At 40.1% G+C, this 18287-nt stretch overlaps 1 pseudogene; it reads right to left on the reverse strand.

Annotated features, from left to right (window-relative positions):
• Positions 1 to 16031: 16031 nt before the first annotated feature.
• On the reverse strand, positions 16032 to 17537 carry LOC149189800 (UDP-glycosyltransferase 89B2 pseudogene; annotated as a pseudogene).
• Between the last annotated feature and the right edge of the window lie 750 nt (positions 17538 to 18287).

Below are 18287 nucleotides of genomic sequence, written 5' to 3' on the forward strand. Positions count from 1 at the left end.
TTAGCCTCCTGCTGCAGCAGGTATTCATTTTTCATGATTGACATTTTTACATGCCAAATATGTCATACTCTGCAAGCTGCAGTGTTCCGTATTTCCACAAGAAGCAATGAAAGTGTGCTGGTCCAAATGCCACTGCTGTATTCTATTTGTGATGAGTTTTTTCAGTTAAGGGAAGGCCAAACAGCTAAATCTTGGTCTCCCTAGATTTCAATTTCCTGTTGTAGAATATAGAGAACGTATCTATCCAAATAGCTAAATCTTGGCAGATTTGTAGATAAGTAGAGAATCAAAGGGACCCAACTGTTTAATCTGGGCCCTGGCAGAAATAAGTGTAGATTTAGATAGGAAAAATTGAAAAAAGAAAAATTGTAAAGCTGGGTCTGCAAGTCTAAATGCACCCACCCATAAAAAAAAAAAAAAAAAAAAAAAAAAAAAAAGAAGAAGAAGAAGAAGAAAAATGTTAGAAAAGTAGGCTGGGTAGGTAGTTGTGTGGTTGCAGAATGATAATTTGTGATCAGTTTTGTGGTACAAAGTATTTTATCTTTTCAGATCACAGTACAGGCAATTTTATGCAAAAGGGCTCAAAGGTGAACATCACTAACTCCCCTTTCTTCTAAACTCCCCAAAGCCACTTACTAACTTCCCAAAGAGGTCAAGATCTGCCTGCCTCTTAGTCTCATCATACTCCATATCAGTTGCCTTGGTGAAGATCTGCTTCACTCAAGGATCTCAGTTCTCTACAAGTTATTTTTCCCAAATTTAGCCTAAGGTCCCTGACCTTAGCGCTTGCTGGTCACCTTCATATTGACTACTAACAGTACTATGTAAATCCCTATTAGTTTTCCCATTCCCCTATTAAACCATGCATACAAAACTCCCCTATGTAAATATTCCCTCCCTGGCAATATAGCCATATTTTTATAAGTCCGGGAAAAAATGGTCCATCTGGGGCTGTTTTTAGCCCATCCGAGTCATAGCAGGGATTAATCTGACACCTGGTCAGACTAATAACCTCTTCCCTAACTCTAAAACCCTCAAAAAACCCACTTTTTATCCCTTTACCCCAAGTTTCGGGCATAAATTGCTAACCCGCGCTCAAAAAACCCATAAATCCGCCATTTCCTAAAGTCTAAACCCACCGCGCGCTATATTTAAATGGGAATATTCCCGCGAATATCCCCGCCCACTAACCCGCCGCCGCCTCGCGTCTACCGCCAACCGTTGGATCTTCCGCCCCGCAGATCGACGGTGGGCGGGCCGTCCCATCTCCAAAACGCCCGAGCTTTAGCGTCCGGGAGATGGGCGGTATTGCCGCCGTACCTCCCGCCACGCGTCAAGCGTTGGGCCGTGGCGGAGCCCTCTCCCCCGAAACCGCCTTTGTCCATAAGCGGTGCGCCCAAAACCGGAAACCGCCCCTGCCTGCGTCACCCGCCTGCCCAGTGACGTCACCCCCCTGCCCAGTCACTATGTCGAGTCACCTGCCTGCGTGGCCTCCTGCCACGTCACTGCCACGTATCCCTGCCACCGTACCTGCCATGTCACCATCTGTACATGATGACGTCATGCTGACGTCATCCCGCCACGTCGTCTTGCTGACGTCACCCGCCGTACAATGTCACATCATGCTGACGTCATCAGCACTTTTTGGGCGCAAAGGCGCGAAAATCGCACTTCGGAGCCCCGGAATCCGATTCTGAGGCAGTTTTTGATGACTAGATTTTTTGGGCCTGAATGGGGAATCTTCAGGGAATCTTTTCATTCTGCGGCCCCCAGCAAGCCCGAAAGGCGCCGAATGACCCATTTTTCCTCGCGAAGCTTGCCGGAAGGAGCAGGAAGCAGTTTCGAAAGAAACAGAGGCCGAACAACGGCCATTTATTTGTGAATAAGACCCACAGCACCTCAGAACAGCATCAATTTATTGCCAAAGGGTATCAGAGGAAGAAGGAGAGCCAAAGAGTATCAGTCGAAGATTTTTAAAGGGCTCGAAGTACTTAAACATTGATGAGCCCTCCAGAAAGTCAAATCAAGAGGAGTAAGCCCATCCTAGCTCTCAAATCATAGTCAGAGGCATTTAAAACCGCCGAACAGCAAGGGTGCAAAGACCAATGCACAGTTATGACAGATGAAGAGCACAGAGCCACCAGGACAGATATTAACTCATTTTGATACAGCTGCCCCCAGCAAAGCTCAAAGATATTTTTTGGCATTTATTTCTGGATAGGATTAGGTTAAAGTAATCAATTTTCTGTCAGACCTGTTAGGTCGGCTGTAATAGATAATTTTGGATAAATCTTCCCTATATATACCACCGTCTGTATTGTTTTAAAGGGTCGGTTGGTTGATAGTTTTTCAGTGGAGACTCGCACTGTATACCTGATATTTTTCTGTAATCAAAGACTGCTGAAAAGCTTGGAGGAAGGACTGTATGCTCTGCGTTTAATGGTTTCAAGAAGTGAATTTGGAATTCATGTGCTGCAACATGACTTAATAAGTTTTCCTATCTCTGTTTTTTTTCATTGATATACCGTCTAAATAGCAGAAAGAAAGAATAGTCTAGAATTGGTTTAACTGCCCTCTATGCTCACTTTCTGCTGTTTCTTTATGTTTTCCTCTGGATCAGTCATGAATATGAATTCTCTTTGGCTCATATTTCCCCTAATCCATTCATCTTTGATAGTTGTCTAGGAATTCTTAACTGCTCCTAGATAGAGCTCATTCACTTTCCCCCTTTAAGCATAGTGAGAGATTCTTTGTTGCCTCTCATTCCTTATCCCTCATTCCATCCTTTTAAGCCTTAAGTTTTGTTTCATGAGCAGCTACCTTGCTCCTTATTTCTCTTGTGACCAAGAAAACGCACCAACAGTCCGACTCCTTGACTCCACGCCCAATGGTTTGAAACTTCCAGACTATGCCTTGCCTCTCTGTCCGAAAACATCAATTTTCCCACCAAAAAACAAAATAAAAATCCCTCTGAACTTGAGACCTAGCCTAAAATCCTTTTTAAAAAACAAAGCTAAATCTAAAAGAGAGAGCCCTCTCTGGTTGCAGGTTGGCTAGAACCTGCAGTCCAAAGTTGGTATGTGGTTACCTCGGCCGTATCCTTTTCCGGAGCTTAAGGACAACCTGAGTGATAACATAATGGCGACTCCACTGGGGAACTTCCTCAGATAATTTCACAAAGTATCACAAAGAAAGTTGGAAAGCTCCACTGGGAGGAACCAAACCTTCACAACCATTTTTCAAGTCTAGTTCTGATCTTTGATGGTGGACAGAGATCAGGCACTCAAAGTTAATATATCCACCTGGCGACTCCACATCATCCTCATAATAAAGACTCCACTGGAGAAATGAACCCAAAATAAATTTATGAGCAGATCAGGCTTTTGACCTGGATTATTATCCAAGAGGTCATGTTCTTTCTCCTCCATAAAATTTTGTTGTACATATTGTTTGAACTTGACTTTTATGTTTTTCCCGTAGAAAATGTTGAAGAAAGCCCTCCTTGCACATTAGAACAACAGCCTCTAAATGCTGCTGATGCTCACCCTATAGTCAAGGGGGACACTACTGTCAAAACAAATCATCCTATCCCTGTTCACACCGAACCCAATCATTTAACCCCTGTACACAATCCCCTGCCTCGTAAGGTTCCTGATAGATATAAGCCACTCATTTTGCCTCCCGTGCTTAATCCTTTGCCCAAAAATCATCCCATGTATCTCCCAAGATTTGATGGAGAGAATGGAGTTACTGCCCAAAAGCATATCCAGGCTTTTGATGATTATTTAAACATTTTTGAAGTAGAAGATGAGGATGTTAGTCTTAGGCTGTTTGCCCTTTCTTTGCAAAGTGAAGTTAGGACTTGGTTTAAAGCATTGCCTGAGGCAAGCATCTCAAATCTCCAGCAGTTATTCAAACTCTTCCTTGATAGATGGATGATCAAAGTCAATTTCCTCGCGCTCATAGAAGAATATAATCAGTTAAAAAGGATTCCAAATGAATCTGTTCAGCAATTTTCTGACCGATTCAATCAAGTTTATCATTCTATACCATTGAATATAAGACCTCCCCCTGATTTGGCCCTATTACATTATCCAGCAGCATTTGATCCAGAAATAGAATTCCATCTGAGAGAAAGGAGCCCCTCTACTATGCGACAGATGCAGAACATGGCAGTAGATGTAGAGGTTAATCTGAAAGTTAGGGAGGAGAAGTTGAAAGCAGAAAAAGGGGATGAACTTGATATCTTTGTAAAGAAAGCAGAGGAATTAAAGCAGATGTGCACAACAGAAGTTGAACATTTAGAGCACCAGAACAGATCTGTTTTGCGAAAGGAAAGTAATGATATACATGCACAAACCTGCCACAAAACAGATGACATATTCATACCTCCATACTTAATGGAGCAGTCTGTTGATATAATGTATGAATATAATAGCTTCTCTTCTTTCAATTGTCTGCCCAAATATGATCAGTATGATGATGACTGTGAGCCTAACGACCAAATCAGCCTTACAGAGGAGTCAGGCATTATTCTGGCAGAAAGCTCAGTTCAGGTTCAGCTGCCTGAACCCAATGATCAGAATGCCCATCTCAGCCATGAAGAAAAGGAAGAAAGCGCAGAATGTGTTGATTTCAGCGAAGGAACTTTACCATTTTGTTTCAAGTCTTTTCAGTTTATTAGGGAAAATTATCATGCTATTAATAATCAAGTGTCACCATGTTCTGTTACTGATCAGCTAGAGGAAAGTCCAGGCCCTGCTCCTAAAGCATTAACACTGGATTTGCAGCCCCAAAGTGCCAGTGAAGGTCAGATTGAGGAAGACTCAGAAGCGGCAGCATGTGACCAAAAAATCCAACTGGATTTCCCGCCTATCGGTTTTCAACCATCTCAGATATTTGAAGAAGAAAAGGAGCAGTCAACACAAATTTGTCAAGTGCCATCTGAGCCAGCTTTCAAAGAATTACAGCTACCATCCCATGTTTTGCAGAATTCATCTGATGGTAAACTGCGTGATGAGGTAAAACACTGCTCTTCTCCGCTAGTAGGCTGCGAACCACGGTATCAAGTGGTTGATGATCCCTCAATTCTAAAGCATGATAGCTCTCCCAAACTTTTGTACAGTTCTTTAGTTCAGTCCAGCAATAATGTATATATGCTACAGGACCCTTTTGTACAGTTTCTTGTTTCAGCAAAGAAGGTCAGCAGCTTCCTGATCTTCTCAAAGATTAATAAAGCCATATCAGATTGCAAGATCTCCATTTCAGGTAACAGCAAGCACAAGCAGCAGGGGCCATTCATATTTATAATGCTTAAGTGGCTGCATTGGCTTTTTCATTTCACCTAACGGCAAAGTAAGTACTGGTTAGGGTAGGTAGGTAGGATTAATAAGGCAACCGGCCAAGCAAATTTTGCAGAATACAGCAGCAATTGAAAACAAGGCAGTCTGACCTGCTGTTCTTGGCTTTTCACAAGGAAAAGCCATCCCCAAGTGGAGCCACTATTAGCCTCCTGCTGCAGCAGGTATTCATTTTTCATGATTGACATTTTTACATGCCAAATATGTCATACTCTGCAAGCTGCAGTGTTCCATATTTCCACAAGAAGCAATGAAAGTGTGCTGGTCCAAATGCCACTGCTGTATTCTATTTGTGATGAGTTTTTTCAGTTAAGGGAAGGCCAAACAGCTAAATCTTGGTCTCCCTAGATTTCAATTTCCTGTTGTAGAATATAGAGAATGTATCTGTCCAAACAGCTAAATCTTGGCAGATTTGTAGATAAGTAGAGAATCAAAGGGACCCAACTGTTTAATCTGGGCCCTGGCAGAAATAAGTGTAGATTTAGATAGAAAAAATTGAAAAAAGAAAAATTGTAAAGCTGGGTCTGCAAGTCTAAATGCACCCACCCATAAAAAAAAAAAAAAAATTAAAAAAAAAAAAAAAAAAATGTTAGAAAAGTAGGCTGTGTGGTTGCAGAATGATAATTTATGATCAGTTTTGTGGTACAAAGTATATTATCTTTTCAGATCACAGTACAGGCAATTTTATGCAAAAGGGCTCAAAGGTGAACATCACTAACTCCCCTTTCTTCTAAACTCCCCAAGGCCACTTACTAACTTCCCAAAGAGGTCAAGATCTGCCTGCCTCTTAGTCTCATCATACTCCATATCAGTTGCCTTGGTGAAGATCTGCTTCACTCAAGGATCTCAGTTCTCTACAAGTTCTTTTTCCCAAATTTAGCCTAAGGTCCCTGACCTTAGCGCTTGCTGGTCACCTTCATATTGACTACTAACAGTACTATATAAATCCCTATCAGTTTTCCCATTCCCCTATTAAACCATGCATACAAAACTCCCCTATGTAAATATTCCCTCCCCGGCAATATAGCCATATTTTTATAAGTCCGGGAAAAAATGGTCCATCTGGGGCTGTTTTTAGCCCATCCGAGTCATAGCAGGGATTAATTTGACACCTGGTCAGACTAATAACCTCTTCCTTAATTCTAAAACCCTAAAAAAACCCACTTTTTATCCCTTTACCCCAAGTTTCGGGCATAAATTGCTAACCCGCGCTCAAAAAACCCATAAATCCGACATTTCCTAAGGGCTAAACCCACCGCGCGCTATATTTAAATGGGAATATTCCCGCGAATATCCCCGCCCACTAACCCGCCGCCGCCTCGCGTCTACCACCAACCGTTGGATCTTCCGCCCCGCAGATCGACGGTGGGCGGGCCGTCCCATCTCCAAAACGCCCGAGCTTTAGCGTCCGGGAGATGGGCGGTATTGCCGCCGTACCTCCCGCCACGCGTCAAGCGTTGGGCCGTGGCGGAGCCCTCTCCCTCGAAACTGCCTTTGTCCATAAGCGGTGCACCCAAAACTGGAAACCGCCCCTGCCTGCGTCACCCGCCTGCCCAGTGACGTCACCCCCCTGCCCAGTCACTATGTCGAGTCACCTGCCTGCGTGGCCTCCTGCCACGTCACTGCCACGTATCCCTGCCACCGTACCTGCCACGTCACCATCCGTACATGATGACGTCATCCCGCCACGTCGTCCTGCTGACGTCATGCTGACGTCACCCGCCGTACAATGTCACATCATGCTGACGTCATCAGCACTTTTTGGGCGCAAAGGCGCGAAAATCGCACTTCGGAGCCCCGGAATCCGATTCTGAGGCAATTTTTGATGACTAGATTTTTTGGGCCTGAATGGGGAATCTTCAGGGAATCTTTTCATTCTGCGGCCCCCAGCAAGCCCGAAAGGCGCCGAATGACCCATTTTTCCTCGCGAAGCTTTCCGGAAGGAGCAAGAAGCAGTTTCAAAAGAAACAGAGGCCGAACAGCGGCCATTTATTTGTGAATAAGACCCACAGCACCTCAAAACAGCATCAATTTATTGCCAAAGGGTATCAGTGGAAGAAGGAGAGCCAAAGAGTATCAGTCGAAGATTTTTAAAGGGCTCGAAGTACTTAAACATTGATGAACCCTCCAGAAAGTCAAATCAAGAGGAGTAAGCCCATCCTAGCTCTCAAATCACAGTCAGAGGCATTTAAAACCGCCGAACAGCAAGGGTGCAAAGACCAATGCACAGTTATGACAGATGAAGAGCACAGAGCCACCAGGACAGATATTAACTCATTTTGATACAGTTGCCCCCAGCAAAGCTCAAAGATATTTTTAGGCATTTATTTCTGGATAGGATTAGGTTAAAGTAATCAATTTTCTGTCAGACCTGTTAGGTCGGCTGTAATAGATAATTTTGGATAAATCTTCCCTATATATACCACCCTCTGTATTGTTTTAAAGGGTCGGTTGATTGATAGTTTTTCAGTGGAGACTCGCACTGTATACCTGATATGTTTTCTGTAATCAAAGACTGCTGAAAAGCTTGGAGGAAGGACTGTATGCTCTGTGTTTAATGGTTTCAAGAAGTGAATTTGGAATTCATGTGCTGCAACATGACTCAATAAGTTTTCCTATCTCTGTTTTTTTTCATTGATATACCGTCTAAATAGCAGAAAGAAAGAATAGTATAGAATTGGTTTAACTGCCCTCTATGCTCATTTTCTGTTGTTTCTTTATGTTTTCCTCTGGATCAGTCATGAATATGAATTCCCTTCGGCTCATATTTCCCCTAATCCATTCATCTTTGACAGTTGTCTAGGAATTCTTAACTGCTCCTAGATAGAGCTCATTCACTTTCCCCCTTTAAGCATAGTGAGAGATTCTTTGTTGCCTCTCATTCCTTATCCCTCATTCCATCCTTTTAAGCCTTAAGTGTTGTTTCATGAGCAGCTACCTTGCTCCTTATTTCTCTTGTGACCAAGAAAACGCACCAGCAGTCTGACTCCTTGACTCCACGCCCAATGGTTTGAAACTTCCAGACTATGCCTTGCCTCTCTGTCTGAAAACATCAATTTTCCCACCAAAAAACAAAACAAAAAACCCTCTGAACTCGAGACCTAGCCTAAAATCCTTTTTAAAAAACAAAACTAAATCTAAAAGAGAGAGCCCTCTCTGATTGCAGGTTGGCTAGAACCTGCAGTCCAAAGTTGGTCTGTGGTTACCTCGGCCGTATCCTTTTCCGGAGCTTAAGGACAACCTGAGTGATAACAAGGGGAATGGTCCCCTTATAAGATTTTCCTTCGGTACATCTCAGACATGTGCCTTCATGCTCTTCTTGAATGCAGGCATCCCTATCACCATCTGAATCACATCGGGTAGGGCCCCATAGGTAGACCTTCAATGTTATAGATGTGATATGTCAATTGAAATGATCTCCAATGGACCATCCTGCAACTTGATACAAATTGCCAACCCTGAACCCATGAGAAAAAGCATATTTGAAAATTCTATTTTTTAACATGTACCTTTCCATCGATGAATGCCACCCTGAAACCTTTGACTTCCATTTCCAAGATGGACACCAGGTTCTTCTTGCGATTAGGTACATAAAATAGATTCTTGTAAATGAATAGAGTTACCCTCATTCAATTGAGGGGTAACATTCCCTACACCCTTTCTGGGATAGGTGGCATTGGCTCCAAGTATAATCCCACGATTGTTTCCATCTCTAAAATTAGAGAGTGCACCCTTCTATCCAATGAAGTGCCTTGAAGCACTACAATCAATAAGCTAGATTCCCAAAGAATCTGAAGGAGAGGGCCAATACAATAGAACGCTTCTTTATCTTATCAAAAACAACATTTGATTCTTCATACCTAGGGTTCCTTGCTTTCTTTGAAGAGTCGGCCATTTCCTTGATGACCTACATTACCTATCATTCCTTTGATTATTGAAGATGTCCCTGGAATGATTGTTATCTTCATCAAGAGATGTGTCTCTGCCATTCAGACACTCCTTCGCATAATGGCCGAACTTATTGCAACCAAGGCATCTGCCTTTCCTTCCACCCTTAGATCTGGACTTCCCAATGAAGTGATCTTTAGGTAGGCCATCAAAAACTTCCGCTGCGCCATTCTGATAATATTCTATGCTTCAAATTCACCCTCAGTGAATTTGAAGAGGGATGAGGAATCGACTGATCCTTTTGTCCTTTCCCAACTGTCTTCGGTGATTGCTATTTCACTCTTACTTGGGCATTGTCTTCACCTCAGCTCTGATACCATGTTAGTTTTAAGTATGTTCTATGCTTAGAGAAATTTATTTCAATTTTCACAGTTAGCTCAATATCTTTTCCAGATTAGCAATCACATCAGCATTAAAGTAAATTGCAGATAGAACATAAACATAAATCGTAGAAGACAAGCCAAGATAAGAGGACACAAGATGTGGCTCTAGCCAGGGACAAACCCCAATGTGGAGAAACCCTTAATCAATTCTTCTCATATGTTAGTACAACAAAGAGAGAGAGAGAGATAGTACATTTACAACAGAAGTCAACACTTTGACTTATCTAGATAAGAGCATAGATCATCTCTAAGAAGATGATACATGAGATCAGTTGAAGACATGCTGCTTCAACTGATTCTCCAAGGTAACTCCTTCACCTATTGTTGTGATGCATTTTGTCATCATGCTGCACCTCACCGTGTTGCACCATGTTGCACCCATCATCACTATGTTGCATCTCATCATGCTTCATTCATCATGATTGTACCTATCATTGTACTGCATTATGTGCCATTGTTGCACCATGTTGCCATATTGACCTATGTGTTGGCTGCACCTAGCTTGCTTATTATCCCTTGCTAGCTTGTTGTCCCTAGAATGCTTGTTGTCCTTAGCATGCTTGTTGTTGCATTCTAGCTGTCCCTTGCATGTTAGCTATAACATTGTATGCTTGGTGTATTTGTTGCTAAGTACTATACAACTGTCCCAATGTTAGTTAGTTGTCCCTTGCATGTTGCTCTCCTTCGGAGACAGATGCTCTGGTTATTCCGGCAGTTCTAGCTGATCCCGACAGTTCTGGTAGTTCTGGCTGTTCCTGGCAGTTCCGAAAATTCTGCCAATTTTGGTTGTTCTGGCTTCTGCCCTCTGCGTCAGCTTTCCCGCATGTTTTGGCAATTCCGGCAATTCCGACAATTCTCGACAGTTTTGGTAGTTCCAGCAATTTCGGTTGTTCCCGGTAGTTCTGACAGTTTTAGCTTTTCTCGGCAGTTCCGACAATTCCTGACAGTTCTGGCTTCTGCCCTCTGCGTCAGCTTTCCTGACTGTTCCAATAATTCCCGACAGTTCTGGCTATTCCCAGCAGTTTCGGCTTTTCTTGGCAGTTCCAGCTTTTCCTGGCAGTTCCGGAATTCAGGGTATTCTCGGCAGTTCCGGTAGTTCCGGCAATTCTGGCTATTCCCGGCAGTTTCGGCTTCTGCCCTCTGCGTTAGCTTTCCCGACTGTTTCAGCAGTTGCCAGCAATTCAGGCTATTCCCGACAGTTCTGGCAATTCCGGCTATTCTCGACATTTCCGGCTATTCCCGGCAGTTCCAGCTATTCCCGGCAGTTCCGGTAATTCCGACTATTCCTGACAGTTCCGTCAATTCCGATTGTTCCGACTTCTGCCCTCTGGATTAGGGCAGTGTTATCCCATAGAATCTCTCCGCCTACTAAAACCCAAAGACAAGTAGAGAGGAAGAGGTCCCAAGTGTGTTGAAATGACTTGAAGGCCACCTCTATTTATACTAAAACGTTGAGCACAAGTGGGGTTTATTTGGTTGCTGGCCGACCTTGACGAATTGTTCCATAACACAAATAAATTCATATCTCCATGAATACTTATCGGAATCGGATGATCTTTAGATCAATCCTACACCTCTCGATGAGAGGGATCTAAGAAAAATATAAATTTCCATTAATAAGATGACCCACAAGGAGTTTGGCCCTAGTTGCTAATTTTAACATTTTGCTACCTTGCACAAACACTTCTCATCCAATGCATTTTTTATAAAATTCAATTTTAAAACATCACATACTGCATCATATGGGTTATTAGATTCATACTCAATTAACTCTTTATCTCTAAGAAAAGTTAACATCTTGATAACCCAATGATCAAAATATTCACCTGTAAACATAGGAGGTGGTAGCAGATCAAAGCTACACCAATAACCCTCAATTTCTTCTTTGTCTTTTGCTAGACTTCTTAGTTCCTGGACTGCGACCTGAACCTCTCTAACGATGGCAACAATCTCTGCCTCTTCTTTTCGATTCCTTTTCTTAGTATTCTTCAATTGCGCTTTGTGACGCATGACTGCAGTCTTCCTTTTGTCTTATAGATACTTTCCTGATTGCATGAGGCTATCTTCTATATCACCCCCGAAAAAAATATATGATTTTCAATATGTGCCCCTATAAGGCACAATCTTCATCCAAAACACTGTCATGCTTAACAAAAAAAAATCGCAAATGGATAGACTATTGCAGAGCCCTAAATTCTCTTGCCAATTAAAACCCTTTTCCTTTTTTTTATTCTCTTGAGAAAACCTTCTTCATAAATCTCTCCCTAATTTTTTTTTTTAAATCCCAAAAACTCTTTTATAAACTTTTATACCATGCAACTTTTAATAAAAAGATTTTTTCACTCAACTTTCGATTTTAAATAAATATTTTTCCAAATAAACCCTTTCAAAAAGAACTTCAAATAAAACCTTCTATAAAATCGTTTTCTTTCTATTATAACTCTAAACTCTCCAAAAGAAACACAAACTTTAAAAAAAAGTGCTTTTATAAACCTTCATAAACCAATTAATAAAGGCCCTTTATTCATGCAATAAATCTCAAATGTAGTTTTCATTAATCTTTAAAATGACTTCAATAAAACTTTATTGCATTACCAACGTGACCTTTTCAAACCTCTTTTTATGTGACTGTTGTTGACTTGTCTTGCATTTTTAAAAAAAGTTGCCAGTTTTCAACCACATTCACTGTGTTGGCTCACTGACTCATGACACATTTTTTTTTCTTCTTCCACTAGCGGCGTCTAGGGCTCGACTCCCAATTGCTACTATGGTTGCGATGCTTCTCTCCACGACGCTTCTCACGGCGGCTCCGCAGGCTAGTGCATAATCACATACGCAACGATGGTACGACAAAGTGAACGGATTTGCAGGCCTTCTATGCGCGATGTTGACACAGTAGTTCGGCTGTGGCAGTTTATAATCTTTTCAATTTAAACTTATTCTCAACGTTGATACCAAATTGTTGGAAAGGCGGAGGAGACAAAGCATGAATTCACACATAAAACACGAGTTACTGCTCTTCTATTGATCACACAAAACATGATTATTATAATGAACCCGGTGAAGGGTATTTAAACTTTTTCCAACTAGCTACTTGCCTAAAATATCTTGACATGCAACCACTCACTCAAAGTCATCTATCACTTAACTTGACTTGATTCAACACTCAACCACTCAATCACTCAATTAACTTACTCTTTATGTTTAGCTAATTCCACATGCGGGAGTAATTACAATTTCTAACACCATCAAATAGAAATTCATTCATGTCATAGGTCCGATTTGATGTAACATTGAATGAATAAACGTCTTCAATGTAAATTTCAATCAAATTAAAACATTTTCCCAGGTTTGATTTTGATGCAATAGTAAACGATTAAGAGTATTTAGTTGTGGACAATCACATAATTTCATAGTTGTTACATTGATCCATACTGAAAAAGATTTGCAGAGAAGTAATGAACAAACACTAGGAATGTCAAATATTTTTTAGGCCAATGTACAGTAAGCTTAAGATTAACTTCACTGATACACACCATCTTTATTTTTTTAAAGGGACAATTTCATATCAAAATCAACAAATACCATAAAGATAACATAACAAATTAAACTCAGATTTATAAACATTATTATATGATGGACATCACTGTCCATCTAGACTGTAATTTACATAAATCAAGGCAACCTCATATATATACACCATGACATGGTGCAAGAACTATGGTCTCTTTTGTTTCCATAGCCTCAATCATGTAAGGTCAAGCAAGTCTTCTAGTTAAATATTTTGACCAACACAGGCCAAATTTGATGAAAGCATATCATACCAACTTGTAAAATTGGTTAAGGTTTTATTCTACAAAGCTATGCTTTGAAATGTTATCGTTAACTACCATGGCTGCAATTTAAACATTCTGGAAACCACTGGAAATCTTCAGCGGAAACTCTACAATCCCTATAAATCACATCATAGTCCACATAAAAGAAGTTATGGCACTATTGTGTTAAAGACTGTAAATCTTTGAACATGAACTAAGGCCAACAAAGGTATAATATATTTACCAAATATGAGCATAGATCCATTTAACTTAGTTCTGATAGATATCAGTATTTAGATGAATCTATGCAAATTTAACTTATTATTTCTCAACAAACCAACAGATTCCAAAAGTAATATATCTTTTTTAATTCCTTACAAATATGCCCAGATTCAGTTTTTGATGGCATCCCCCGCACACCATCTTCATGGGTCCATCAAATAGAAATTCATTCATGTCACAGGTCCGACTTGATGAAACAGTGAATGAATAAACGTCTTCAATGTAAACTTCAATCAAATTAAAACATTTTCCCATATTTGATTTTGATGCAATAGTAAATGATTAAGAGTATTTAGTTGTGGACATTCACATAATTTCATGGTTGTCACACTGAGCCATACTGAAAAAGCTTTGCAGAGAAGTAATGAACAAAAACTAGGAATCTAAAATATTTTTTAGGCCATATGTACAGTAAGCTTAAGATTAACTTCACTGATACACACCATCTTTATTTTTTTTAAAGGGACAATTTCATATCAAAATCAACCAATACCATAAAGAGAACATAACAAATTAAACTCAGATTTATAAACATTATTATATGATGGACATGACTATCCATCTAGACTGTAATTTACATAAATCAAGACAACCTCATATATATACGCCATGACATGGTGCAAGAACTATGGTCTCTTTTGTTTCCATAGCCTCAACCATGTAAGGTCAAGCAAGTCTTCTAGTTAAATATTTTGACCAACACAGGCCAACTTTGATGAAAGCATATCATACCAACCTGTAAAATTGGTTAAGGTTTTATTCTACAAAGCTATGCTTTGAAATGTTATCATTAACTACCATGGCTGCCATTTAAACATTCTGGCAACGACTCGAAATCTTTTGCTGAAACTCTACAATCCTTGTAAATCACATCATAGTTGACATAAAAGAAGTTATGGCACTGTTGTGTTAAAGACTGTAAATCTTTGAACATGAACTGAGGCCAGCAAAGGCATAATATATTTCTCAAATATGAGCATTAATCCATTTAACTCAGTTCTAATAGATATCAGTGTTTAGATGAATCTATGCAAATTTAACTTATTATTTCTCAACAAACCAACAGAAATTCAGAAAATAATATACCTTTCTTAATTCCTTAAAAATATGCCTAGATTCAGTTTTTGATGCTCCTCAACCAACAGAAAAGTAATGAACAAACACTAGGAATCTGAAATATTTGCTAGGCCATATGTACAGTAAGCTTAAGATTCACTTCACTGATACACCCATATTTTTTTTTTTAAAGGGACAATTTCATATCAAAATCAGCCAATACCATAAAGAGAACATAACAAATTAAACTCAGGTTTATAAACATTATTATATGATGGACGTGATTGTCCATCTAGACCGTAATTTACATAAATCAAGACAACCTCATATATATACGCCATGACATGGTGCAAGAACTATGGTCTCTTTTGATTCCATAGCCTCAACCATGTAAGGTCAGCAAGTCTTCCAGTTAAATATTTTGACCAACACAAGCCAACTTTGATGAAAGCATATCATACCAACCTGCAAAATTGGTTAAGGTTTTATTCTACAAAGCTATGCTTTGAAATGTTATCATTAACTACCATGGCTACAATTTAAACATTCTAGCAACGACTGGAAATCATTAGTTGAAACTCTACAATCCTTGTAAATCACATCATAGTCCACATAAAAGAAGTTATGGCACTGTTGTGTTAAAGATTGTAAATCTTTGAACATGAACTATCGCTAGCAAAGGCATAATATATTTATCAAATATGAGCATAGATCCATTTAAGTTAGTTCTGATAGATATCAGTATTTAGATGAATCTATGCAAATTTAACTTATTATTTCTCAACAAACCAACAGAAATTTAGAAAGCAATATACCTTTTTTAATTCCTTAAAAATATGCCCAGATTCAGTTTTTGATGGCTCCTCAACCAGCTCGCTAACCCATGCAATATCTGGCTGATTGGTAGTAGATGTATTATATTCCTTTTGTACTTGATCTTTCCAGAACTTTCTGTAGATCTCAACCCTTAGTTTCTTTCCTTATTCCAATGGGTGAAGCCCACAAAGATCAATTGATGTTGCAGACCGCTCTGGCAAATCCAATGCGTGAGTTCTAGAGATCAGATTCTATCCATAGATTTTGTTGGTGGTAATTGCCAATGATATTCAGATAGATGGGCACAGACTCAAAGTTCCCAAATGTGAAGCAGTAAATTTTTATGTTATTCTGCACACTTGCAATCTCCTTTAGCACTCAATACAGTGCCTGGTGGCTTTCGATCCTAACACGAGCGGAACGATCAGTGTTTTAAGCTCACTTACACAATCTTCCATGTTTTTGTAGGAGGATCCCCCTTCTTGCACTACTGTTCTAGCCTCCTTGCTTAGCTCCTCTACTCTTTTCATTTCTTCTCCTTCTCTTCCCAACAGTCATTTAACTGCAATTCTCAAGTCATCTATGTTGGGTACTATGGTGGCACCCTCACATAACCTGACTCCAACCTTAAGATAATCAACCAATAACAAAGCATCTATGTATTGATCTACAGTCATAGGCCATGTTATCACTGGGATTCCCAGTATGATGCTCTCTAAGGTAGAATTCCACCCACAATGGGTAAGAAAAACCCCAACAGAAGGGTGTGAGAGGATCAAGAGCTGTGGTGCCCAACCTTTAATTATCATACCTCTTCCCCTCATTCTCTCTTCAAAACCTTGTGGAATAGCACCATATTCATCAGCAGGCATACCATTTGGAGGATCCCTGATGACCAATATGAAGGACTCTTCACTTGCCTCGAGCCCTGTTGCCATCTCCTAGATTTGTTTATTTGAAAGGCAGGCCTGGCTGCCAAAGAAAATATAAATTACAGACTTCTCTTTCCGAGAGTCAAGCCATTGAAGACATACCGAGTCATCGATTGAAGGGGGTTTCCCTCTTTCAATCATGCTTCTTCCCCGCTTGGCCTCGAACACAACAGGAGGAAGCAGAGGACCCACAGACCAAACAGGCCTACCTAAAACTCTCTGCACATGGTCTATGTAAATAGCTTCTAAATCATAGAAGGTGTTGACAATAGTGCCCCAACTTTTTACATTCAAATTCATGGAGCATCTCATGAATTCAGAGACAGGATCGGACCTCTTATAGGGGCGAGCAAGGCGCGAGATTTGATACCTTGGAAAACTAACAAGATGAGGAACTTCAGGAATATGGACTGTATCATCATCTGATGATACTTGTTCATGTGGCATGTATTTCCACAAAGAATAGATGACAAAAACAGAAAAAGCACTAGATGGGTGATACACTATCCTGGGTATACCAAGCTTGGCAGCTGTGTTCTGGGTCCATCCGAGGAAGAAATCATTGATAATGCAAACAAGAGGGTTGAACTCATAATATGAGCTCTTCTTTTGTTGTTGGAACTAGTCTTCTATTGGATGAGCAAGCTCCTTTAAGGAATCCATAAAGAGTGGTATGAGATTATAAGGAAGTTGTGCCGCATTTTCACATCCCGGAGGTAGCCCTTCAGTGGGAGGGAGGGGAAAGATAAGAGATTGAATTTGGAGGCCTTGGGATGAAGCTCTCTGCAAAAGAGGACTCAAGAGGGATTGATTTCGAGGAGTTATGAGGACCATTATAGAGAGGCCATGGGATGTAAGGGTGTGGGTGAGGTCAAGCAAGGAATTCATATGGTCCTGTACTGGGAATGAGAATACAAGAATGTGAGGCATTTTCTCCATGTTCTCTAGAATTGCAGTCTTGTCAAGTTCGTTTTAAGATTTGGGCTCCATTTTGGGTTTCAGAGTAGTTATAGTCAATGGAAAACAAGAGGAGAAGGTGGGCAATATACCCTTTTTAATTCCTTAAAAGTATGCCTAGATTCAATTTTGATGGCATTCCCCGCACACCATCTTCCTGGGTCCATCAAATAGAAATTCATTCATGTCACAAGTCCAATTTGATGTAACAGTGAATGAATAAACGTCTTCAATGTAAACTTCAATCAAATTAAAACATTTTCCCAAATTTGATTCTGATGCGATAGCAAATGATTAAGAGTATTTAGTTGTGGACATTCACATAATTTCATGGTTGTCACACTGAGCCATACTGAAAAATATTTGCAGAGAATTAATGAACAAACACTAGGAATCTAAAATATTTTTTAGGCTATATGTACAGTATGCTTAAGATTAACTTCACTGATACACACCATCTTTATTTTTTTTAAGGGGACAATTTCATATCAAAATCAGTTAATACCATAAAGAGGACATAACAAATTAAACTCAGATTTATAAACATTATTATATGATGGACATCACTGTCCATCTAGACTGTAATTTACATAAATCAAGACAACCTCATTGATCCAAAAATGGATCCTGGATAAACCTCTAAGTCTAAAAGACTTCATATAAGAGGTAAAAGGTGCCAAATGGCACGAATCCTTTGTAAATCAGAGGAAAATGAAAGTCGCAGGCTGCTCTCAGAAA

The sequence above is a fragment of the Pinus tabuliformis genome, chromosome 3_1 (assembly GCF_031772625.1).
Source record: "Pinus tabuliformis cultivar Carrire ecotype Pingquan chromosome 3_1, CPIR1, whole genome shotgun sequence".
NCBI classification, from domain to species: domain Eukaryota; kingdom Viridiplantae; phylum Streptophyta; class Pinopsida; order Pinales; family Pinaceae; genus Pinus; species Pinus tabuliformis.